Source organism: Canis aureus, chromosome 33 (assembly GCF_053574225.1).
Source record: "Canis aureus isolate CA01 chromosome 33, VMU_Caureus_v.1.0, whole genome shotgun sequence".
In the NCBI taxonomy this organism is placed as follows: domain Eukaryota; kingdom Metazoa; phylum Chordata; class Mammalia; order Carnivora; family Canidae; genus Canis; species Canis aureus.
In genome coordinates, this window is record NC_135643.1 from 12,829,931 (window position 1) to 12,856,060 (window position 26,130).

At 40.2% G+C, this 26,130-nt stretch overlaps 1 protein-coding gene and 1 long non-coding RNA gene across 6 annotated transcripts in view; one reads left to right on the top strand and one right to left on the bottom strand.

The window, feature by feature from the left end:
- GPRIN3 (GPRIN family member 3) overlaps positions 1-644 on the bottom strand; it is a 70,127-nt gene extending 69,483 nt beyond the window's left edge. For 2 of the 4 annotated variants that reach the window (XR_013371240.1, XM_077882862.1), the window contains exon 1: positions 201-387. The gene's annotated coding sequence lies outside the window, so the exon portion shown is untranslated. Of the gene's footprint in view, positions 1-200; positions 393-492 lie in introns of those variants that run through there. The other 2 variants (XM_077882864.1, XM_077882863.1) reach the window with 2 other exon arrangements.
- LOC144304342 (uncharacterized) overlaps positions 532-26,130 on the top strand; it is a 110,127-nt gene continuing 84,528 nt past the window's right edge. The window contains exons 1-5 of one of the 2 annotated variants that reach the window (XR_013371241.1): positions 533-1,460; positions 3,260-3,792; positions 4,636-4,734; positions 20,903-21,101; positions 23,388-23,456. This is a non-coding gene — a long non-coding RNA (uncharacterized LOC144304342). Of the gene's footprint in view, positions 1,461-3,259; positions 3,793-4,635; positions 4,735-20,902; positions 21,102-23,387; positions 23,457-26,130 lie in introns of both variants that reach the window. The other variant, XR_013371242.1, reaches the window with a different exon arrangement.

The window sequence follows — 26,130 nt, forward strand, 5'->3', positions numbered from 1 at the left end:
TGTGTGCGTGTATTAATGCATATACACACACAACCATAGTGTTTCGACTCTAAAGAGAATAAGCACGGGAAAACGAGGAAAATGCAAGTACAGTATTGCCACACGCGCGCACACACACCTATCTGGATTGCACAGTGTGCAGACCCGACTGATTCCCCCCCACCCGAGAGCGGGGACAGCAGGCATCTTCTTCCCTTTACCTTCGAAGCCAGAGTCTAAGGGAGCAATGACCTTGCAGAGAAATTCATCACCTGCGAGAAAGACTGGCCCCTCCTGGGGCGCAGGATGGGATGGGGACGAGAGCAACAGGCAAGGAAGGGGTCACCGGGCACAAGGTGGGGCCCAATCCCTCGGCGGCGGTCCCGGGCACCCCGCAGAGCTGCGGCGGCGCGGGCGGGACGCGGGGCTGGACGCGGGGCAGGGGCGCGGGGGGCGGGGCGCGGGGCAGGGGCGCGGGGGGCGGTCCCCCCTCCGCGGCCGCCGCTCGCCTACCTGCTCTGCCCGGCTCTGCCCGGCTCCTCTCCCCGGCGCCGCGGGGCTCCTGCCTGCGCTGCGGCGGGGTTTCCCCGTCGCATGTCCCAGGCACGGCTCTCGGCGCCTCGCGGGTGGCCCCGGCGGGCTCCGGTCCCGTTTAGACCCGCGCCGGGAGCGAGCCGGGCGCTCGCAGGAGCTGGAATTACTATGCAAAGAGCGCAGGCGGCGCGCAGGAGGCGGGCGGGACCGCGGGGCCGCCCCCGCCGCCGGGCGCCGAGCCAGCGGGGGGCGCCAGTGCACGCGCCCGGCCGCGCCTCCTTCAGGCCCGGGGCGCCCACCCGGCCGCGCGGCGGAGGGGGCTGCGGCTTCGCGGGCGGCGGCGAAGGCGAAGGCGAAGGCGAAGGCGAAGGCGGCGGGACGCCGAGCTCCGCCCCCGCCGCGCCCCGGCGCAGCCGGCCAGGTCCCGGGGGAAGGGTTCGCCGCGGGGCTGGCTGCGCCCCCGGGCCCGGGCGGGAGGGAGGCGTAGGGCTCCGCTGCGAGGCGACCGGAAAGTTAGGAAGGAGCCGGAGGTGGAGGCCGGGGGCGGGGGGCCGGGGGCCGAGGGCGGCTCGGCAGGAATTCTGGCCCCTGCTCCTTGCCGCAGGGCACCGGCCTCCATGTCTGTGTCTAGACTCCGGCTGGCGGGTTCTGATGAAGCCACGCGCGGTGAAGATCGGAGAGCAGGGACCCCCCCCCCGAGGGAACCCCCCCCCCCCGCCACCGCCGCCGACGTTTCGTGTGTGTTGCAAAACGTACAGTATCCTGCGTATTTGGAGCTGGCGTTGCGGACAGTCTTCTGGTCTTTCCCCACTCCCCCGCCCCCATCCGTGGGCGTGGATGGCTTTGAAAGGGTCCCTGCTGAGTGGCTCCAGCAATGCTAAGTGATATGCAGTACGGTCAGCGGCTGCGGATGGTGCAAACGGCACCATGCAAAGAACCATTATTGAGTGAGTATTGTTGGCAGGCACTGTGCAAAAAAATGCTTTCTGTGTGCCTTCTCTAATTCCCACAACTCGGTGAGGTGGGTATTATTCTCCACTGTACTGGCAAGAAAACAGGTTTCCATGATTCAGACACGTTGCTTGAGGTCACACCGGAGTGAGCTGCACCAGCGGGATGCAGACCACTCCAGAATATGTCCTCTCGACCAGTGCACAAGGACTCACCCAAGGATCTTGTTGAAATGATTGGTTCTGATTCAGTAGGTCTGGTGTGGGCCTGGGGATCTGCATTCCTAAAGGGCTCATGGTTTTTGTCCATGCTGCTGGCCAAAGGACCAGACTTTCTAAACTAGTAGGCCAGGGTTTTGAAGTAAATTATTTCATGCCAGCTCTAGTTGATTTAGGCAACTTTCTGAAGTTGGGTTAAGAAGGACCCTAAGGCTGTGTCTTAGCTCTGGGTCAAAATGCAGTAATCGAATCCCACGTCGGGCTCCCGGTGCATGGAGCCTGCTTCTCCCTCTGCCTGTGTCTCTGCCTCTCTCTCTCTGTGTGACTATCATAAATAAAAAATAAATAAAAAATAAAAATAAAAAAAATGCAGTAATCAATTCATCATGTTCAATTTGGCTGATGGAGAGAAGGTTATCACACATGTGCTGGGTGGCCCTCCCTGTGGTCAGCCCCTTTCAAAACAACAAGGGCAGTTACCTTTTTATGGTGGTTATATTTTTTTTGTTTTGTTGGGTTTTTTTTTTTTTTTCATTTAAGGCATTGGTGCACCAACGTCAGATGTCTTTCTTCTAGTTCTCACCTTCATTAAGAAAAGCTCGGGCAAAGTTTTACGCCCAAAGTTTGTGTAGAATGAAACACTTTACAAAGCGCTCACATAAATGATTTTCTCTGTCTTCATAACAACACTGTAAGGCAGCAATAATTTCATGTTACAGGAAAGAAGAACTGAGGTGGAATGATTTTTCTTGAGACTAACAATTAATACGCAGGCAGTAGGGGCTAGACTGTGACAGGTTTCTATTTCGGGGGTTGTTTTTACTAAACTACTGTATTAGTTCCTGCTGCCACTGTAACAAATTACTACAAATGTAGTGGCTTAATACAACACGAATGTATTATCTTACAGTTCTGGAGGTCTAAAGCCTGAAAATAGGTCTTATAGGGCTAAAATCAAAGGATCAGCAGGGCTATGCATTCGTTTTGGAGGCTCTGAGGGGATAATCTTTTCCTTCCTTATTGTTCCTACCTAGCTTCTAGTGACAGGCTACATTCCTTGGCTTGTGACTACATCACTCAGAGCAGATTTCTATTGTCTTATCTCCTTTTATTCTGATATTCCTGCACCCCTTTAAAGATTTTACTTATTTATTCATGAGAGAAGCAGAAAGAGAGGCAGAGACATAGGTAGATAGAGAAGCAGGCTCCCTGTGGGGAGCCCAATGGGGGAATCGGTCCAGGGACCCGGGTTACACCCAGAGCCCAAGGCAGACGCTCAGCCACTGAGCCACCCAGGTGTCCCCCCTGCAGCCCTTTAATAAACATCATTGTGATTACTTTGGGTCAACCCAGATAATTCAGAATAATCTCTCCCATCTCAAGATCCTTAATTTACACATCTACAAAGACCCTTTTGTCATGTCTGGTAACATATTCATAGGTCCCAGGGATTAGGATGTAGAGATATTTTTGGAGGATCATTATTATGCCTCCCTAAACCTCACTTAGTACCTATCCTATAGTACTTATACTATACCTTACTCATCCCTCTCTTCTGCTTGATTTCTGACTGCTAGGACGTTCTTTCAATGGAAAAATTCACTTGAAAGTCATGCAAGAGACTATAACAAATGTGCAGCGGCAAGAAATACCCCAAGAACATCAAAAGGCCATGAAGATCTGTAAGAATATGGTCGTGAAAGGGACATAAGGGATTAGAGGCTGCCTATTGGTCTGAATGACACTAAGATAAACCTTAGGGGAAGTCCTAACCACCATTAAAGGCCGCCTTTAGCTATCAGAATGTTTCAAAATTCTGCTTCTCAAAGAGTACACTGTTCCAGGATAAATAATGCAAGTCAAAACTCATGCAAAAAGAATATAACATCAAATTCCAAACCGAGTGATGGTTTTCAAAGTGATGAGAAACATTAAACCAGCATGTCAAACAAAATCAATAAAAATTATTGAACACCTTTTATGCTCAAGGCATTTATAGAAACATTCTGCTGTAGAGAAGTTTATCATTTCATTGGCACACAGAATTTATGAAAAATGGAATAATAAAGGATTTCAACAGAAGAAATGATTGGAGAAGCAACAGGAGATGGTACGTGATTCATCACCAAGTGAATTAGATAAATTGGGAAGTTAGGTTTATACAGGAGAGTGGATATAAAACTGGAAAGGTAGGTTGGAAGGTTACGATGCTCACGATCTTAAATGTCAAACTAAGGAGTTCAGACTTCCCTGCAATAAGAACAACCATAATAACATCTTATGCTTTATATCGCCCGATTATTTACCAAGCACTTCTTACATATTTTCAGTCATTTGACTTCCACCCCTAAGCCCCCAGAAAAGCAGGCCTGAGCATGCGTGTGCCTCCCTCCCCCTACACAGACGCACGCGTGCAAACACACACAGAGAAGGAAATGAAAGCCTCTCATCAAAGAGGTGTGTTCTAGACCATTCTATGTAAAAATTCAGCTCCCACCCCGCTTATCTGCCTTTCTTTTTTTCCTTCTCACCCTGCCAGCTTTATGTTTTTCCACGGGGCTTGCTACTGCATCTTGATAGAGTTTATTGATATCTATTACCTATGAGGGCAGGGACTTTGTCTCTAGTTTGTTTCTATATCCTTATCACCTAAAATAGTTTCCAACACTTGGTAAGTGCTCAGGAGATATCTGTTGAATGGATCATCATCTCCAGTTTACAGACCAGGAATCCAAATCATCATGAAGTCACCTTCATGATGTCTGACAGCTAAAAGTACCTTTCCCAAGACGGAGTCCCGATGTCTAGCCCCTGCTTGTCTGATAGTATATTTTCTATCTGAGTGAAAGCTGTTAGTAGTGCTTAACCAGGGGCCGCAATGTATTTGAAAAAGATAAGAATTTGAGACTGGAATCTTCTCTAAATGTCACATCTTTCCTAAAAACTTCTTCAGCTTAGCTGGATTGGCAAGAAGCATTGGCAGGAGGAGTTACCAACAGTAGATCCTGGAGGGCTGCCATCACTCCTACGCTAGTTGGCACTGAGGAATACTGTAAGTTGCTTTGTAATTGTTCCCTGGTAATGCACGTGGGCATGTCTTGACACTCGGGGTTATAGGCTTTTTGGTCTCAGGGACCATAACTACTATGTCCTTTATATCCCCACATTCAGCCCAGTACTGGCCTCTAAACAGACTTATCACTGCGTGGCTACAAGAAGGCTGCTGCCATCACTACAAAAATTCTATCATTACAAACTACATTCAAAACAATATAGGGGATCCGAATGTGCCACCGCAAAATATGCCGCTTTGGCAATAAGCATTATTTTGAGCTGGAGGCAAATGGGAACCAACAGATGCAGAACAAAGCCTTCTTGGAGCTTTCCTTATCTGACAAAAAAACAAACTTTTGAGAAATGAGGATGGCCATAAACCCCCTTTCCTGGGGAAGTTTTATGGCCATGAAGAAGACAGAGCCCATCCCAAGATGGGTCTGTAAACAGATCTTACTAAAATAGCCCTTGTCTTTCATTCATTAGGTTCCCCTCATATATTTACCTTCCCACAGTTTGCTGTCCCTAAAAGCCTGTACCCCTTTTTCCTTTGTCTTGTCACCTTTCTACAAACATTCTTTGTTAAGATCAGCCCACTGGTTTGAGTTATGCACCACTGAGTTTCCACTGCATCTAGGCAGGGTGCATGTGTAAATCAACTCTGTTTCCTTTTCCCTCCTTAATTTATCTTTGTCTGTCTAATTTGTAGGGCCTCAGCTGGAGAAGCTAGGAGGATAGAGGGAAAAGATTTCTGTGCTCCTCTCCAACAGGAAGAAAAGAATTCCTGTGGAAAAAGAAACCTCTAATTTTTTTTCATGCAAGAATAATTATTTTCCAGTACCCACTCTCATAGTCCCAAGTATTTGGTCAGAATTCAGTCACCACCACATCACCCAGGGAGGCTCTGAAAATGAGCACCTAGCAAGGAGGAATGGGCTTGCCTAGATTTTTTTTTTTTAGGCTAGACATCCTGGTGCCCCAATCAAAACTGAAGTTCTGTCAGTAAGGGAGAAGGAAGGTCAGCTTCTTCTGGGATCTTAGCTGCATCTTTCACAGAGAATCAGTATAGAAACACCGAAGATTCACATTTGGCCCGTTTTGATGTTACCTGAGTGCATTTGGTTTTCTGGAAGACCATAGCAAGCCATATAGGTCAGGTTCCTACTTATTTTCCTCCTCCCCTCCCTCTTTCCTCTCTTCCTACATCCCTCCCTCCCTTCCTGCCCAATCACCTCTTCCTATCCCTTCTCTTCTGATACAAAATAGCCTTCTGCAGCGTCATTTTTTGTATACTTACTTTTCCATTGTATAATCAATTTCCTATTTAATGTTTAGATTATCTCTATCTGGAATATTCTTAAACTAGTCTTATTCAATTGATCAGATAAGAGAAACTCAAATCACTGGCATCATCTCTTGCTGCTCCCTAACTCACATTTTCTATTCCTGTGATAGTTTTTAGAACATGTTAGTATATTGTTCTACAACACGAGGACTTTGCTTTTATTTGTCCCCCCCCCCCCCCCCGAAATGCCCTTTCTTCATAGCCACTTACCAAATTCCTAGTTGCCTTTCAAAATTCGATTTAGCTTTCACCTCCTCCAGGAACACTTGCCAAAACCACCCATTCTCATATTTAATTACTTCCTCCTCTGGGATATGCCTGAATCAAGTATCAATCTTTGTTGTAGTTATTAAAATACTGTACTTAATTTGTATTTTTGTCTGTCTCCTTAATGAACTCAGTGTTCCATGAGGACCAAGCCCTTGAATTATACTATTTTCTTTTTTTTTAATGTTTGTTTATTTATTTTTAGCAATCTCTACCCTCAGTGTGGAGCTCAAACTCACTACCCTGAGATCGAGGTAGTATTACACTTTCCTCTGACTGAGCCAGCCAGGCGCCCCTGCGTTATGCCATTTTCTATTATCAAACTTAGCCTATTGATTGTTCACATTTGTGAAATTCAAGACAAACCATTTTTTATTTTTATTTTTTTAAAGACTTTATTTATTTACTCATGAGAGAGAGAAGGAGAGAGAGAGAGAGAGGCAGAGACACACACAGGCAGAGGGAGAAGCAGGTTCCATGCAGGGAGCCGGATGCAGGACCCGATCCTGCGACCCCAGGATCACGTCCTGGGCCGAAGGCGGGTACTCAACCGCTGAGCCACCCAGGCATCCCAGGCAAACAATTTTTTAAAGAACTGATTCTGCTCCAGCTGTTGTGCTAGGCAATTTTAAATCAATTACTCTAATTACAGTGAGAGAAGACAGTAATCATTTCATAACAAAAGGTTTCTAGCTAAACTCTAAGACAAAGGAGTCCTACATGGCTTTAGGTTCTGAAAACTGGGGTTGTGTCTACACTGTTGTCATGAGTATGCAATGTGGAAGCATTTGGTTTTTACCTTTGGGCATTTTAGCCATTTATACTTGCAGATAACCATCACTTTCTACTTAAAAACTTCATGTCATACATGTGAACCTATATTTCATACAGGACCATTTTTCAAATGATGATTTTTGCTAGGTACTTTTAGGCTACAAGGAGCAGAAATCATGCTCAGTTCCCCTAAGCTGCTGAACACTTGTTTAAAGGGAAATAAGGGTGTCCTGGGAACTGTCTAGGGAAGACACCTGCTACTTCCATCCTCTCAGCTTCCATTCTCCCCTTGCCAACCACTGCATCTCAGTTTTCCATTGAAGACCCACATACCTCAGTCCATGTGATTAGGTGGAGCTGACCCTGACTCAGGGGGAAAAATATAATGTAGGATAGAGCAAGAGGAGAACCACCTGTCCCTGGCCTCAGTGATTGGTTCATGGATGGGTGCAAGACCCAAACCGTGGCTGGAACTCTTGGGGAAGATGGGGTCCCCTGGCTAGTAAAGTGTAAAACTGGAGCTGCTAATAGGGACCATTTGCAGACAGGCTGTGTAAAGGAAGCAGGAAGACGAAGGAAAGAAAAGCAGGGCTGGGAGATGGAGTGAAAGTGAAACAGTTCTTTTTCTGGTGATACGATTTTAAACCATTACATTCAGTCATCCTTGAATTTATGGTCTGCCACTGAATTTTACACTGGTTAATCATTTTCAAATTGGACTTGTCTCCCACAACTGAAGAGTTCTTATAGGCTCTTATAATAGCTGCATGGAAAAACTTAATGTATTTCTCAGGATACAGTAGCAGACCCATGATGGACTGTGATACTTACGGTCCAGTGAGAAATTCTCTGGTAACTTGATCACACTGTTCCTTTAGAAGCAGCCATCAGCTGTTGCTTCTTCTTTTCTGAACAATCTTCTAGATACTTTTTTTTCTGCTTCTCTCCTTACACTACTACCTAAACCTTTCTTTTTTTTCTGTGCAGATTGCATTCAAACCTTCCAGGAAAGAGAATCTGATTGACTGCTTGATACATTCTATTGAGTGCTTCATATACCTTAAATGTATTGAGTGCTTTCTTGTAAGTTGTTCCCTCTGGCATGATTTACCACTCCATATCTACCCCCTCATCACTTCATTTGGCTCATACCTGTTTAACTTTCAAGTCTCAGGTAAAGCCATTTCCTCTGCAAAGGCTATTTGAGTCTGTGGGATTGAGTTAAGTACTTCTACGTTGTGTTCATAAAGCACCTATCTGTTCATCACTGGGTATTTCATTGCTTATTTACTCATTTGCCTCTTTACTATCACCCTTAGACTGTAATTTCTTTGTGGATAGGAATTTTTTCTCTGGTTTATGTTTAGCACCTGGCACAGTGCCTAACACACAGTAGATACAAAAAAACAATATTAGTTAAGTGCTTAATAAAATATTTGCCAATATCCTAAGTCTCTGTTAAAAATTTCTTTGACCAGGGACTCCTGGGTGACTCAGTTGGTTAAGTATCTACTTTCTGCTCAGGTCATGATCCCAGGGTCCTGGGATGGAGCCCCGCGTCAGGCTCCCTGCTTATGGGGAGCCTGCTTCTTCTTCTCCTCCCTGTTTGTGTTTTTTCTCTCTCTCTCTCATAAACAAAATCTTAAAAAAATAAAAATAAAAATTTCATTGGCCAAAATATCAATGGGTCTCCAGAGTCAATTCTCTTAATCTAACTGGAGTGTAGCATCAGGAAAAGAGATTAGAGTATAACTGATGCAATGAAAGCCCTAGAGTGCCAAAAGTTCATACACACATTTAGCTAATGTCAATATAAATGCATAGTATTGGGGAGAGGTAGTGGGAGAAATACAGAAATAACAATGCATAGAGTATGCATCTGGCATGACATTTCACCATTTTGCATTGCATTTGGCTCCCAGGTCAATTGCTCCCTGCTATTCCCCGGGGGTGGGGGTGGGGGCTCTCATAATGGGGTCTTTTTAGCAGGCTGGGGATGATTCTGGTATTTAAAGGAATTTTTTTTTTCATACAATATGACCCCTAATCACAAAAGAACCGTTTCATTTGGTATTAGATCAAAGGCTCGGGCAGCCCTGGTGGCGCAGCGGTTTAGCGCCGCCTACAGACTGGGGTGTGATCCTGGAGACCCAGGATGGAGTCCCGCATCGGGCTTCCTGTATGGAGCCTGCTTCTCCCTCTGCCTGTGTCTCTGCCTCTCTCTCTCTCTCTCTCTGTCTCTATGAATAAATAAAATCTTTAAAAAAAAAAAAAAAAAAAAAAGATCAAAGGCTCACAAATCTGTTCTAATGCTGGAAGAAAGGGTCCAAAGGAGGAGTTAGAACTTTCTTCTAATGAAAAAAAAAAAAAACAAAACAAATACCAAAAAAACCCAGATGTTAGATAGACGGACAGATAAGCTAGTATTGGATATATATTTTGGCTGGAGAGCTTTGGATGTCCTTGCCTTTCTCTTGCTCCATGTTACCTCAGGATTTTCCCTACCTGTCCTCAAGCTTTTGAGTCCCAAACCCAGCTCTGACCAAGGCAGGCAGTAGACTCACAGCATGCAGCTGGTGGCCTATGGAAATCATCTCATTGAATTTCCATATTTGACATGGAACGACTGAGATGGGCCACAAGCCACCATATCTGCGATGATGATCCATCTTCCTCCCTGTTCTCCACTGTATTCTCTTGGCTCATATGGTCCTAATTCTGCTTGCTACCTCAGTAAAGCTTCATTTGCTGGTATTCCAACATGTTTGTCTGAGACCCTAACCCTTCTTAGCTCTTGCCAGCCCCTTTTTCTCCAATGGCAGTGGGCTAATGGTACCTAGGTTCAACCTTTTCTGGTAATTTGGTGGAGTTCAGCTATAAATTGGATGAACCTCCTGAAAAGAGAATGCAACTAGCATGTGACTTCAAATATAACCACTATCTGGAGACTGACTTCCCTGCCTCATTCACTTTGAAGTCTACTCTACCCTTTTCCTATCTTAAAGATGTTAGCTCTATGTGATAAAATTTGCCCATTCTTTTAAACACTATTACTTTTTTTTCTGAGTCAGGCTCATAAATTGAGTTAGTTTCCCTAGTCCAATTTTTCCCCCTTCTCCATCTGCTGAGATCACCAACATTCTCTATAAAAACATAATTATTTAATAGTACTCATCAGCTGATGAATGGATCTATATAGTGTGGTATATTCATACCATGTAATATTACTTGTCAATAAAAATCTTATATGTGTTCCATTCAAAAAACAGGCAAAAGATCTGAATAGACATTTCTCCAAAGAAATACAAATGGTCAATAGGCACATGAAAAGACGTTCAAGGGATGCCTGGGTGGCTCAGTGGTTGAGCATCTGGCTTCCACTCAGGATGCCATCCCAGGGTCCTGGGATCAAGTCCCACATTGGGCTCCCCAAAGGGAGCCTGTTTCTCCCTCTGCCTATGTCTCTGTCTTTCTTTGTGTGTCTCTCTGATAAATAAATAAACAAAATCTTTTAAAAAGAGAAAAGACATTCAGTATCATTAGCCATAAGGGAAATGCAAATTAAAACCACAATGAGATACTACCTCATATCCATTAAGAGGTCTACTGTCATACAACAGAATATAACAAATCCTGGCAAGTATGTGGAGAGATCAGAATGTTCATAGTTGTGAAAGGGAATTAAAAATGGTGCAGCTCTGTTGGAAAGTAGTTTGGCATGTCCCCAAAAGGTTAAACATAGAGTTACCATATGACCTGGCAATTACATCCTCAGTATATATCCAAGAGAAATTAAAGTACATGTTCACACAAAGACTTGTATTAAGATGTTCATAATAGCATTATTCATATCAGCTTAAAAGGAGAAACAACCCAAATACCCATCAACTATAGTACCTATATCCATAAAATAGAATATTATTTGGAAATAAAAAAGGATTAATACAGGCTACAGCATGGATAAGCTCTGAAAACATGCAAAATGAAAGAAGTCAGCCACAAAAATCATGTATTAAAAGATCCCACTGATAGCCAATCTATCCAGAATACACAAATCTATAGAGTTGGAGAGTAGATTAGTGGTTTCCTAGGGATGTACAGCAGGAGAAAGGAGAAAATGGAGAGTGACTGCTAATGGGTATGGGTTTTCTTTTTGGGGTGATGAAAATGTTCTAAAATTAGATAGGAGTGATGATTGCATAACACTGTGAATATACCAAAAATATTGTACAATTTAAAAGGGTGAATTGTATACTATGTGAATTATATCTTTAAAAAGCTATTTAAAATATCATTCTAATAGCTAGTTTAGCCCAATAGAATACTTTTTAAAATTTCTTAACTTCTGTTATCCTAGGTTGAGCTCACAACCTTTTCATCTCTAACTCAGTTTCCTTAGTGCATCATCCTGATCATTGATACATATCCTGCCATATATATCAACCTACACAAATAAATTCATACTTTGGCTTGCCTATCCATGTCTTGTTGAGTTTTTTTAGTCTAAATAATTTCTCCAGAGTTTGATCACACTTGGGGTGAACAGAGAGAATTGATTTTAGCAAACTGCAAAGCTAAACTCCTGGCCTGTATTAGCCTCATACAGGTACTAGAGCCCCAGGAGATCCTGCCTAAAATAGCCAATCAGTCAGCCAGCTGGTCTCTTGCTCTTTCTTTTTGACAGCTCTAACCTACAATATATTGGATGGAATATTATTTTTCAATATAGAACCACAAGGATTCCTGCTGGAAATGTGCAGTATTGCATCACAAAAGAAAAATAAAACAAATAAATTCAAAATAAGATATAGTCCCTGATTTTGTTTTCTATATTGGATATGAAGCCCTTGCAAGAATAAAGTCACTTGGCATTTAGCATCACCACTACATCAGTCGTTAACAAGGACTGAATTAACGAATGAATAAATTCGAGTTATAATCACATTGTTTGTGGATGTTAAGTTGATCTAGTAATGAAATTGCACAACTCAAGGAATATATCTTGTATTCTATATAAATGATGCCTTCTGGATTTGTGCAGAATGGAAAATCTGATGTACCTAACAGCTCTTCTAGAATGGCAGTAGAACCTGGAAACTCGAAGGAAAAATGGATCTTCATATCCTGTCTTTCCTCATACCTTAATTAAAGGTAGAATTGTAACAGGTATCTCACTTTATTTCCTGAAACCTGAAGTCACTACAATACTCATTAGTGACAATGCAAATGGGTTGATACCTGTTCAAGATCCCAGAGAAATTTAGGCTATACTTGGCTCTTACGGATTTATAGACTCATATTCATTGATTAATGAGGTTAACATTGTAATACCCAGTTGCCTTAATTTTCTATGGCTGGTATTCATCATGATGTAGTAGCTTAGACATTACTAATTTTTTGGTGAGGATCTAAATAGAATCCATTTTATAGATTCACATCCAGTTCGGTTGCTATGTCTTTAACCTGCTTTTTTGGCATGGATGAATGTAGAACCAATACCTAATCAGTCTGTAAGTGCAAATAATATGGTGGAACAGAACTAAAAGTCATGATTCCCTTTCCTAGGAGACATGGTTATTGACCATGGTAAATATGAAGAGATTTTATACACATATCCAGAGTTATTTATATATATATATATATATATATATATATATATATATATATATATATATACAGTGTTATATATACTGTATGTGTGTAGATATGAATATATGTATATATCACAGAAAATATATACATATATATGTATGTTCCATAAAGCCTAGATATATAGTTTTATTTTTTATAGATTGAAAATATGTCTGATAAGATTACATCCTTCTAAATGTTACCAGAAATTTTGGAATCTTTTTATACACATGAAAGACAAATGCAGGGGATCCCTGGGTGGCTCAGCGGTTTAGCACCTGCCTTCAGCCCAGGACGTGACCCTGGAGCCCTGATCGAGTCCCACATCCGGCTTCATGCATGGAGCCTGCATCTCCCCTGCCTGTGTCTCTGCCTCTCTCTCTCTCTCTGTGTCTCTCATGAATAAACAAAATCTTAAAAAAAAAAAAAAAAGACAAATGTAAAAAGGACTTCTCTATTTTAGAAAAATATTTGATTTTCTAATCACTGAATGGTTTATTGTTTCTTTATGTAATTTCCAGGATGGCTTATCTCCCTAATTATTCATTTACTATAAGGAATCTCTCTGTATCTCTCTATATAAGACAGTTCGAGAAATTATATCAGATAGTATATTAGTATGAAATGGATCTTTTTTCCTTATAGCAATGATGCTACTATTAGGCCTGATTTCTCTGATCATGAATTGAACAACAAAATGGTTCAAAGTAAAAAACTAACAAATACTAAAATCTCTATAATCATTTAAAATAAGATTATGTTCTAAATTCTATAAAATGACATAAATAGGATGTGGGGTACATGAACCCTGATGTTTATAGCCGCATTGTCAACAATAGCCAAAATACAGAAAATAAATAATCCAGCTCTAATAACCATTGCACTAATTATACACGATTCAAGGAATAATTTCGTTTGTGTTCTTACAGTTCTGAAGGAGTTGGGAGGAATAATGTTTTGGCAAATTCTTACTAAAACTGCTTAGAGAAGTTTGAGTGGATATTCTCTTTTTCTCTAGGTAAGTTTTCCTGAAGCAAGAAGTCTTCCAAATCATTGGACAGTCTTGACAAGCAGATATTCGCTGATTCTACCATATGCCAGACACTATACTAAGCAATGAGGACACACAGTTGAATAATACACAGCCCAGGCCAGGAGAAATTCACAGTCCTGCGGGGGAGACAGATGCATAAACAGTTGATTTCCATACAGGCATGAGCTACACAGGAGGCACTATGGAACACGGGACAGCTGGCGTTTTGCGAAAAGAGAAGATCCTTGAAATGAGTCTTAAATTCAAGATGGAGAGCAGGTAGTGGGATGAGAAAGTGGAATGTATGAGAGATATTTAAGAGACAGGGTATCCTGGCCTGTGCTCAAAAAGGGCCAGTAGAAGATAGAGCCCCTGCAGTGTTTACGTATTTGAAGTCCTTTTTAAGAAACAGTTCATTCAATAAAATGCATACTTGGTGTTTTATTATGCATTGGACAATGTTCTAGATGCTCCAAATACAGCAATGAACAAAACAGACAAAGTCTCTGACTTTTTAGGAGCTTACACGCTCATGGAGGAAACAGATAAAAATTGAATAAACAAATATATGTTATAATGTCAGATAGTGATGATAATGATGCATGTCCTCGAGGGGAAAAACCCAGTAAGAGACTGGAGTGACAGGGTGCGAGTTTAGATGGGTGGAGGTGGTCAGGGAAATCCTCTTGAGACGTGGTTTTGAGCAGAGTGAAGTTAGGGAGCACACTGTGTGCATATCTAGTGAATAGTTAGATGGCTTTTCAGATACAAAGGCTCTGAGGCAGGACTTTGGCTGGGTATATTTGAAGATCAGCAAGAAGGCCAAAATGGTTGGAACACACTAAACGAAGGAAAGAAAAATAGGAAATGAGTTGGGGGCAGTAGCCAGAGGCCAGCCTATATAGAGCCTCTATCTTTATCAAATCTGTTTTGTCCACCTCCCAGTTACATAGCTGTCCTGTGTACCCCAGAATTCCTTGCAGTTAGAAGCATGTAGCCATATGAAAGAACTCTGACTCCTGGCTTATGGTGGAAGTGCTATCTACTGCTTCCAGACTTACGAAAATGTTCTGCATGCTTTTCTTTCTTCTATTGATCTCATGGAAGACTACAAGGCCCTGGGAAGTCCTGGGTCTCTGATTAACTACACAGAAGACTGACCACTGATTAGGAACATTTATTTTGGATTTTTTTTATATGTTAACACAAAATTCAGTTAACTATGCTAAGTCACCAAGATTTGGGAGTTTGTTACAGCAGCCATTGACTCTCACTAACAATGCTTTGTGGCTGGTGGGGTTTGAGAAAAAGGCAACTATTGAATTTGATATTTGAGTTCATTTTCTTTTCTTCATTCTTTATCTTATATCCACTACCTCTCAAATTAGGAAAAGTTTAAAGAAGCAAAGTGGCCATAGAAGATCAGTCTGATGGGGCTTTAAAAAAAAAAAGATTTTATGATCTATGAGAGAAAGTGACAGAGAGCACAAGCCAGGTGGTGGGAGTAGGGGAGGTGCAGAGGGAGAGGGAGAAGCAAACTCTCCACTGAGCAGGGAGCCTCCCCACACCAAGGGGCTCCATCCAAGGACCCTGAGATCATGACCTGATCCAAAGGCAGACACTTAACCAAGTGAGCCACCAGGTGCCCCCAAAGGCTTTTGTTTTTAGGAGAGGGGAGATAGGCCCCCTTCTTTGCCATAGTAATGCTGAGGGATGTGGACATGAACTTGAAGGCTTGTAGGAATCATCAGGTTCAGACTTCTTCTCACATCAACCCCTAAATGATTCCTGAATTTTTTCCCTGTTCAGTTACAAGAGGAATAGCAGGAGTGATCAGAAGTGTAGACAAAGAAAAACATAGTTATTTATTAAAAAAACTGAAGTTTAGACCCCCTCACTTGTAACTAACAAAAGAATATATGAGAAAAGGACTGCGTATTGGAGAATTTGACTCAATAATTAATTTACCTTTAAATTTATATAATAATTCTTCTGCATCTTCACCTATCAGGTGTAAACATGTGGCTAAGACATCGCTATTTTTATAGTTCCCAACAGCATTTAAGTTTTTTTTTCTTTTTTCTCGCTGTAGGAACATTCCTCTAGTTTTAAAACTCTCCTATCTTTCTGAAGTATCATGGTACTACTATGACATTTATTGTTTCTCTGTTTTTGAATTGAGCATATACTCTGCTTCTGGCACTATTCCAGGGGCTAGGAATATAAATTTTCTCTTCTGGAGTTTGGGGGAAAAAATAAAATTTGATCACAGTATAACTTAGGTTGGTTTTACTTCTTGTATTAATTAGTTTCTATAGTTTTTATGTTAAGAAATTCTCACAAATTTAACTTAAAACCACACAAATTTAATCTTATAGTTTAGGAGCTTAGAACTCTAAAATGAGACTTAGAGGGCTAAAATCAAGGCACTGGCAAAGCTAGTTCCTTCAGGGGCCCTGGGAGAGAATCTGTTCCTTGTCTTTTTCAGCTTCTGGAGGTTGCTAGCATTCCTAGTTTGGCTGCCAAATCACCCCAACTTCTGTTTCTGTCATCACAGCAGCTTATTCTAGTTATGACCTACCCAGGTCCCTCTTAGAAGGACCCTTGTTATTTTATTGGGCCTACCAGGATTATCTCACCATCATAAGGTCATTAATTTAATCACATCAGAAAGTTCCATTGCCATGCAAGGAACCTATATCCATAGGTTCTAGGGATTAGGGTGTGGATATCTTTGGGAGGGGGCATACTTTTCAGACTACAACACTTTCTCAGTATTTAAAACCAAAGAACTTATTTCCTTTGTCATTGTACACTAGCAACTTTTCCAGCTTGTCCTTCTCAGCCCAGCTCACTGAACCATGAGTGTGTTTTGTGAACTGTGATTTGAATGAGGCACTTTATTGAGCCCACATATATGGCTTGCTTATTTCAGGACACAATACTTCCCTAAAGCTGTGATTCCATGTCATGATTATCCATTGTATGATAGACGGTGAGTTCCTTGAGAGCAGAGCTCATATTTTATCCATTTCCTTATACCTTATGCCTAATATTACACAGTAAGTGTTCGGGAAATATTTGTCATATTAAATCAAATATTTATTAATGCCAAAGTCTTTTTTTTTCATGAAACCCAAATTTCCTTCTATTTCCTTCTCTATTAATTATATCACTCTCTAAACACATATCCAAGTTTGAAACTGTGATAATTTATATCAGGGGTCAACAAACTATGGCCCTTAGGCCAAGTCTAGCTGATGCCTGTTCCTGAAGTTTAATTGGAACATTGCTGAGTTGAATAGTTGTGACAAAGACTATTGGATGGCAAAGCCTAAAATATTTACTAGTGTGCCCTCCACAAAAAATGTTTGCTAACTGTTGAGTTTCATGATAATTAATGCACAACAAGTTATCACCCGGGTTGGGAAAAAATTTTATCCACATCACTTTCTTAAGTATGACCTCTTCTCACTGATTCTTCCCCAACTCATCCTCAATCCTCACTTATACTAACTGCCACCTTGTTGTTGACCTGCTCATAAGTCAAGAGTAATAGCTGTGATCTTGGGAGGGCAGGAATCATAGTTGTCTTTCTTCCTTAGCTGTACTCAGTAACTGTTGGTTATGTGCAGTGTGTTCTTCTCCAAGTATCTGACTTATTGTTTATGATCTTCTTTGGCTTTCTTTTTTTTTTTATAAGATTTTATTTATTTATTCATGAGAGACACATAGAGAGAGGCAGACACACAGGCAGAGGGAGAAGCAGGCTCCTTGGGGGGAGCCCAATGCGAGACCTGATCCCAGGACCCCAGGACCATGATCTGAGCTGAAGGCAGAAGCTAAACCATAGAGCCACCCAGGCATCTCTTCTCTAGGCTTTCTTATAGATATTTCATGTAGAGACTGAAGTTCTTTGGACAATACTTACCTGCATCTTACTGCAGCTTACTGCAAATAGATGTTTCAGGGCTCATTAAAGGAGAGCCTCCAAATGGGCAAAAAGCCCCAATATGGCATTGTGGAAAAACAGAGAAAATTATGCAAAGGGGTAAGAATAAAATGTTTACTGATTTTCTATTGTGCTTTTAGTGATTTTAAAGTGTATTGCCTAACAACAAAATAATCAATGATAAGAAAAAGAAAGCTGGGACATCAAAATGGCTCAGTCAGTTAAGCTCTGCTTTCAGCTCAGGTCATGATCTCAGCCAGTGAGAACTCTGTTTCTCCCTCTACCTCTGCCCCTCCCCGCCCGCCCCCCATGCTCTTGGCCATGTGCACGGGCTTTCTCTCTTTCTCCCCTCAAACAAGTAAAATCTTAAAAAAGAAAAAAAAAAAAAAAGGAAAGGAAAATCTATGTAGCATAAAGTGGATAAAGTGGTACCTTATGTTTCATCTTGTATCTAAAATATAAAAAATATGTATAAACCGCAAATATAACAATGAGAACAGCAAACCTTGCTTGGTAATGGTAAGAAAGACATGTCTTATTCTGGACTCATTGAGTGTATTACTAACCACAGAGGTCAAGATGAGTGAGATTAAAGTGTTTAACATGTTTCTCTTTTTGAAGCCTCCCCAGATTCTAACTGGAAGGGTAAGTCTTCTCATCTTCTATATTGTCATTGGATGAAGACAGAAAACCGATGAACCTATTTCCTCAGATATTCTACTGACCTGATGACAAAACAATCTAAGCTTTCACAGGACTTCCTGAAGTGGAAAGATAACTCTTGATGTTTAATTTTAGAACTTTATGTGGGCAAAAAACCTTGGCACACATTTCTGTCACCCACTGGCAAAACAAAACAAAACAAAACAAAACAAAACAAAACAAAACAAAACAAAAACCAGCATTAAAAACTATCAGATGCATCTAGAAAAATGAGCTGCTCCCAAACCTGAGCTAATAACCACACGAATGGGTGAGAAGACAAAAAAAGTTACCTCAAGGTGGGAATGGTCTGTTGGGGAGACAGGGGGCAAAGGTAATAGTTTTCGTGGGGCTTTTGGGGGTTATTTTTTCTCCGATTGTAGCAACGCAGATTAATTTTGTACTTATAAGATGTTTTAATACCACCTGCCCCAAAGATCACAAATAGTCATATATGAGCCTGGGAATAGGTATTTAAAAATTCTGAAGTCTAGAAATATTTCAGTTAGCCAAAATTTGAAAAAAATGATAGAGTATACATGCATCACACTGAGATACTTAAAGACACATGCATATGTTTGCCCACATCTATCGATATTCTCTATCTAGATATTGATCATCTACTTACCTACCTATGTATTGTTCTATAGCAAATGGCCAGAGCAGTTGTTGCCAAAAATGCATAGTTTTTAACATACAATTACAATAATAACGATGTCTGTAAAAGATAGGGTGAATAGTAATGATATTTTCTCTTAAATGTTGCTTCATAGCTGAGTCCTAGAAAACAGAAATACTGCATTTTTTACTTACAGATTACAATTTATAGACTCCTCATCTTCTTTTTTTTTTTTTCCCATCATGACCCACTACAGCCTTTGAGTATAAATGTGCCACTCTGACTAAGGTTAAGATGAGTGTTTAATTTGTCACTATAATAGGAAAAACATACTGGATTCGGAAGACTATTTTTACACAAATTTCATATACACGCCAACTCAATCAATAGTCTTACCCAAAACATAAAGCCTAATTCCTTTTGGGTGATATTTCAATGTTACAAGATTGTCGAACAATCATGGACAAGATTTAACTTCCATGTTAATATGAAGGATAGGTCACTTTTTATTGCTGAAAGAGTCAACATAATTACGTAATATTTTATAGAAGTTAAGAAACAGTGACAAATCTCTGATCTTTTAAGTCTCTGTCTATACCTTGTTTTAACCTAGAAACTATTCCTCTGACAGCTCATGTTTAAATCTTATTAGGTATACACTTAAAATTATGCCAAAACTCCACCCCTGCCAACCACACTATCACCCTCATCACCTCCTACATTCCTTCTATCTTACTTAGTATTTCTAAAATCTTTTTAATCTTATTGTTTCCTTCTCCCACTCTATCCCATAGTTAGTACTTATTTTTGCTCCACTTTTTGGATTTGAATATTATTCTGATTAAGAAGTGTCAAGATTCAATCTCCAAATTTTCCTTTGCTCAAACATCTCCTTAAACCCACTCAAATGCTTATCTCACCAGGGTCCCCAAATGCCCTATTGAGTTTGAGAGTCTAGTAATGTGGATTTCACTATTTTTCTTATTGAAAATGTAGACTATAGGTTAAGTAAAAAGCAAAACTAAAAACAAGTCTCATCTTGACCTTCTCCAATTCTTCTTTATTATTGAGGCTCTAACAATGGGAAGTGAGCAAACCATCTCCACTGTCAGAGCAGGGGCAGTACAGCCTCTTTGAGGTTGGGCATTATTTCCAAACCTCATTTAGATGTAGTATAGTAAGATAGATGGGGTTGCAAAGTGGAGTAGGATCAGAATAGAAGAGGAATCTGTGGAGATCACCTGGCTCTGTTGAAAGGCAAGGGGAAGCAATCTCTGTCCTTAACTTACCTGTTAAGTTACCTGTTCTTGACTTACTTATTTAACTGACCTGTTAGGCAATTTCTGAGCTTCTCAGACTCATCATCTGTAAAGGGAGCTCATGAGATCCATCTTGTATGACACTGGGCATAATGTATTTAAGGCACATAGCACAGTACTTAACACAAGTGAAACTTATATAATGGCAGTTTGTGTTAATTTGTTTTTACTTCAAAGAAATCAGATCCCAGGTTATAAATGAATTAAGAAAGAGTTAAATTTTTCAGAGATGCTGTGGCAAACACATCTTTATCCTGGAGTATCAAGTGAATGTGAGAGGGAGTTTTAAGGGTTTGGCTGTGACAAGATTTGTTTTCAGCACACAGTTGGAAAGCCATCACCATCACACCCACTCAATGCTTTTCTCACCAACGTCTCCAAATGCCCTCACATCTGAGAGTCTACTAATACAGATTTCACAGTTCTTTCTATTGAAAATGTAGAGTTCATGTACCTTAGTTTGGGTTGCTACAATAAATACCAGAGACTAGGTGCCTTAAACAACAAACATTTGTTTCTTACAGTTCTGGAGGCTGGGAAATCCAAGATCAAGATGCCAGGTGATTCAATGTCTGATGAGGGCTTGTTTCCTGGTTCCCAGACAGCTATCTTCCTGCTGTATCCTGACACGGTGGAGAAGGCAAGAAAATTCTTAGGGGTCCCTTGTATAAGGGCGTTAATCCCATTTGCAAGATGCCCGCGTGACCCAATTGTCTTCCAAGGGTACCATCTCTTAATACCATTATATTGGGGGTGTGATTTCAGTATTTGAATTTTAGGGGAAACATTCAGTCCATTCCAAATAGGTTAAATAAAAAGTACAACTAAAAGCAATGGTTCATTTCTCTTGATCCATTAAGCACTGCTTGCTTCTCCCCTAGGACATATTTTCTTTTTTAGCTAAAAAATGACATATTAGAGCTATGTGCCAATGGCACCTGATAACCTCTATTTTCAGTAGGAGTATCTAGAATGTAATTATGACATTCAACCACAAATTATGGCAGAATATGGCTCTGTTCCTTATGTACCACAAGAAGGGAGAAGTGAGAGTTAGGTTAGTGTGTTTTCTCTAAAAGGCCAATTAATTATTTGGCTATTATTTACTCAAGGAATTTAGGAATGTCTTGAGGATCTTCATTTTGAAATAGTTATACACACTACATTTGGAGAAAGTTATTTACATAGAACTCATCTGTGAGAAACAAAGAGATAAAAGAGCCATCGAGCTCCTGGTAGTTGGCCTTACTTCCCCACGTCCTATTACAGACAGCCTGTTGACTTCTGATGACAGTGGGGGTGAGGGAGCAACACCACTGGGTTCTGCTTTTCCTCTGACAATGCATATGACCCCAGACAATTCAAAAATCTATCTGGGTCTCATATTTTTCATCTAGAAAATATGGGAGTTGGACTAGATGACTACATTCCTTCTAGCCCTAACATTAGATCTACATCATTATTTGAATTTTTGTTTTGACCCTTCACATCCTCCAGGGACTCTGGGTGCAGGAAATGAAAACTGGACAGGAAGTTAGGAGTCCTGCTTGCTTACCCGATAGTGAAGTGATAATGGTCACCACTCTCTGGGCCTCAACTTTCTTTTCTGAAATGGGGTCCAGTGGAGAGCAAAGCAGGCATCTTTCTTGCCCACAGAACAGGGCTGAAGGGTGTGGGGAAGGGAGTATAGAGCAGATGATGTCAAGATTCTTTACATCTCTTAAATTCTTTGAGGTATCTTAGACATTTTGTCTATCATTACTTAAGCAAAGCTAACATGAGAGGATTTTATGGAATCTCCTGTTTTTTGTTTTGCTAGGTTTTTTTTTTTTTTTTAAAGATTGACTAGTAAGAAGAACACAATTCCTAAAAATATTTTAAAAATCCAGTATCCTGATAATATGGATTTCTTATAAATCCAGGAATCAAAGTGGATTATAGGAAAACAGGATTTAGCCACAAAATTATTTTCTTTTTCAACTGTATTGAGTGTGTGAGTTTAATGAGCAACACTTAGTTAATATTACTTCAAATCCTTGCCCTTACTTATTAAGAACAATAAAGGAAAGAAAAATGCACATTGTGTTACTGTATATTATTAATCTTACAGATTGCTATTTCTGAGAATTGCAAAGAAAAATTAATCTTAATGATTCAGGAAAAGCAGTGCATTGCTCTTTACCATGGAGTAATTTGTATGCGTGCAATTAACTGTCCTTCCCGACACAGAAAATCCTAGAGGTTAGAAAGGACATGCCATTGTTTGCTGTTTAGTAGATGTAGATTGGTAAATTAAGCAGCAAGGAAGATAAACAAATAAAACTAAATATAGCTTTATACAAAAAAAAAAAAAAAAAAACAACCACTTTCCAGTTGCCTTCTTTAAAATTTCCCAAGCTCAAACTACTGTAAGAAATATGAACTGGAATGCTTTCTTTCAAATTGCGTATCAAGAGGTCACTAGCCCTCATTTTATAGATTATCTGGGATCAGCTCAACTGAGTCATTAATGGACAAAGACATATCTATACATGAGTAAATAAACAAAAGAATACATGCATAAAATCTCTAGGTTATGACCTTTTAAAATATGGTATTTATTCATTATGAGTTCCTTACGATTCATCAGCATATGGCAAGCACTGGCCTAACGAATTCTTGTTGCTATTACCATTGTTAATTTCTCTGTCGTTTTGTTCTTGGCCCATTAACATCAAAGTTCAAATAGCTAGAAGTGTCTTTAAGTAGGGCCTAATATTTTTAAAAAATTAAATGAATTATTCAAAATTCTTAGGATTTTTCAAATACAGCATAAGTTTTCATATAACATAACCATTCATTTTAGGAGTACAATCCTAGCACATTACAAAAAGGGGACAAAATAAAATCGTGATTTACCTAAGAGAGGAAGCTGACTCGGATGCTTTAGCAATAAAAGCTATTTTTCTTGAATGAAGAAAATATTGCTTAAGATCTCCACTTTAAAATCTTTTTTTTTTTTTTTGCCAGTACTTTCTTCAGAGATTTATAACTAAATAACACCCTGAAAAATTCTCTACAGAAGACATCTGAAGCCAGGTAAACGAAGAGCAGAGAAACATTCTGTCAGAAGTAGCTAGGCCTTCTCATTGTGTCAACTCAGCACAAATGTGTCATAAGCTGGAAAGCTGCCTGTCTTGACCTTGTAGCATAAAACCATTATTAACAGAGCCTTGAATGATGGACCTTGAGAGGTCCTCCAAGACGTCATCCTGAAGGCAAGGGTATCATTGAAACACAAAAAGGGCATGAGCTCATTTAGATTATGAGATTCTGAGAAGATTCTGTAAATATAAACTAGTGTGTGTGTAAACCCATATACAGCTGGGCTGGGGGGTTTGGAGGACACTGAGGACTAATATAATATAATATAATATAATATAATATAATAATTTATATAATTATTATTATATTATATAAATATAATAATTTCAGTTATTATTCCTTGATTTCACTGCTCCTCAGAATTCTCAGTGGAACTCTGACTCTCTCCTTTCTTTCCACCCCCACTTAAGGATTCTGAGGATTTCATGTTCTTCCCTAGTGGCTGCTATAACTTTGCTGCTACAGAAGCCCAGATCATTCTAGAGCCTGTCAGTGTTACTGCTCCTGTGGTTCTCATTCAGCATTCCTATTGCTTTCCCTTCCTGTCACCACTCTCCCTTGCTGTCAGAACCTCCGCCATGTGTACTAACAATGATGGAGAGAAGTTTCTCCATCATGGATTACTGCTTTCTAGGTCTCCAAGGCTCAACCTTGTTGCTTTTTCCTTACTAATGCTGAATTAGGAATTTTGAACATGATTACCAGAGCCCAAGGGTAGCACAGCAAATGTGCTCCATGTCAATGATGGCTCAGTGACACAAAATGAGGCACATGTTTTATCAGCCTGGTATCTCTGCCTTCTCTTATGCTGTATTTCTCTCCTCCTATCCTGTGGGTGTGCTAATATAATTACCCTGAAGATGAGGCCCACAGTTTCCTCTCCTAATGTCCAGGGGATCCTGCTAATAGAACTTTTGGTGGTATGGTCTGATTCCCAGATTCTCCAAGGCAAATAGAGTGATCAGAATCTGTATTAGTTCTATTGCTGCTGTAACAAATTACCACAAATGTAGTGACTTAAGACAACACAAATTTATTACCTTATAGCTCATAGGTCAGGAGTCTGGAATGGATATTTATCAAGGTGCCAGCAGGTTAAATTTCTTTTCGGAGGCTCTCAGGGAGAACACGTTTTCTATTCAGACTGTCGGCAGAACACAGTTCCTTGTAGTGGTAAGGATGAGTTTCATCTTTTCTTGCTTCCTGCTGTGGATCATTTCTAGCTTCTAGATGGCACCACATTTTTCAGATCAAAGCCTATTACATCCATGTTCCAAGCTAATAACAGATGTGACTCTTCTTCATGCTTAGAATCTTTCCTCATTCTTCTTCCATTCCATTTCATGACCTCTTTGCCTCCCTTTTCTACTTTTAAGGACTTATGTGATTAGATTGGGCCTTCTAATCTGAAGGTCTTTATCCTTAATCACATCTGCAAAAATCTTTCTTTCACGTAAAATAACATATTCTCAGGTTCTAGGGATTAAAATGTGCACATCTTTGGGGGAGGTCATTATTCTGACCACCACAGAATCTTCTCAGTGATTCTCATTGTCTTGTTGTTTCCAAAACCTTGACTAGTGTCTCATAGAAAGTTATAGACTCATATTATGCTCTGTACGAGAAGCCTTTTTGATTGAATTAAAAAACTGAGATAAATGGAAAGGAAGATACTCATTAGATTATTAAATGGAGTAGGCCAAATGGCTTCAGATACAGATAGATCCAGCAATTGGCCTTTCTTCATCATGTGATACATCATTCCTCTGCTAGTTACAAATTCAGGCAAGTTGTTTCTTTGTCTCTAAGCTTTTGCTCTATCATTCTACCAATGTAGTAGAAAGGAAAGTTCTCAAGAGTTCCAACAAAATTTTGGGAGATAATTTTCATTCACTCTATTTGGTCATATGACCAGTCCAAGATTGGAACCAGTTACACTGTAGTCAGGATGATGCAGTGCTTTATTGGCTAAGTATGGGGTCAGGCCCACTGTAATCCATTCCCATGGACTGAGAATGGATGAAGGTACTAACGCTCAAAGGGCATGTGAATTCTGGGCAGGCAAAAACAACAGATGTCTACTATTTTTTTCTAGGAATTTTGGGGAAATACTACATAGAGATTTAAAATCTAAAGATTAAAATAGAAGTTGCAGGAGAAAGAAACAACAGAGTAGGTGGTCTTTATACAACGTACATTATAGAATATTATAGAATATTCATGTGAATAAATCAGAAGCTTAACTTTCATGTAAATATTGCGTATTTATGTGCACCCTTCCATATATCATCTGTGTGATTTTATACAAATTACTCAATCTCCTTTCTCATATGTAAAATAAAGAAATAGTTCCCCCCTTTCAGCATGCGAAAGACCCACCACAGAGTCCGGCATCTTGTTGATGTTCAATGAATGGCAGATATCCCTATTGTCATCATCATTTTAATAAACCGCAGCCTTTTTCACTGTCAGAAGAACAGTTTAAGTTACAGCACTTCTACATTTAAGTCTTCCTTGAGGGCAAGTCAGCTACTTGCAATGCTCTGCTTTAAATGTCAGACTTTAAATGAAATTTTGTTCAATTTGTTCTGAAGCCATTAGACCTTCT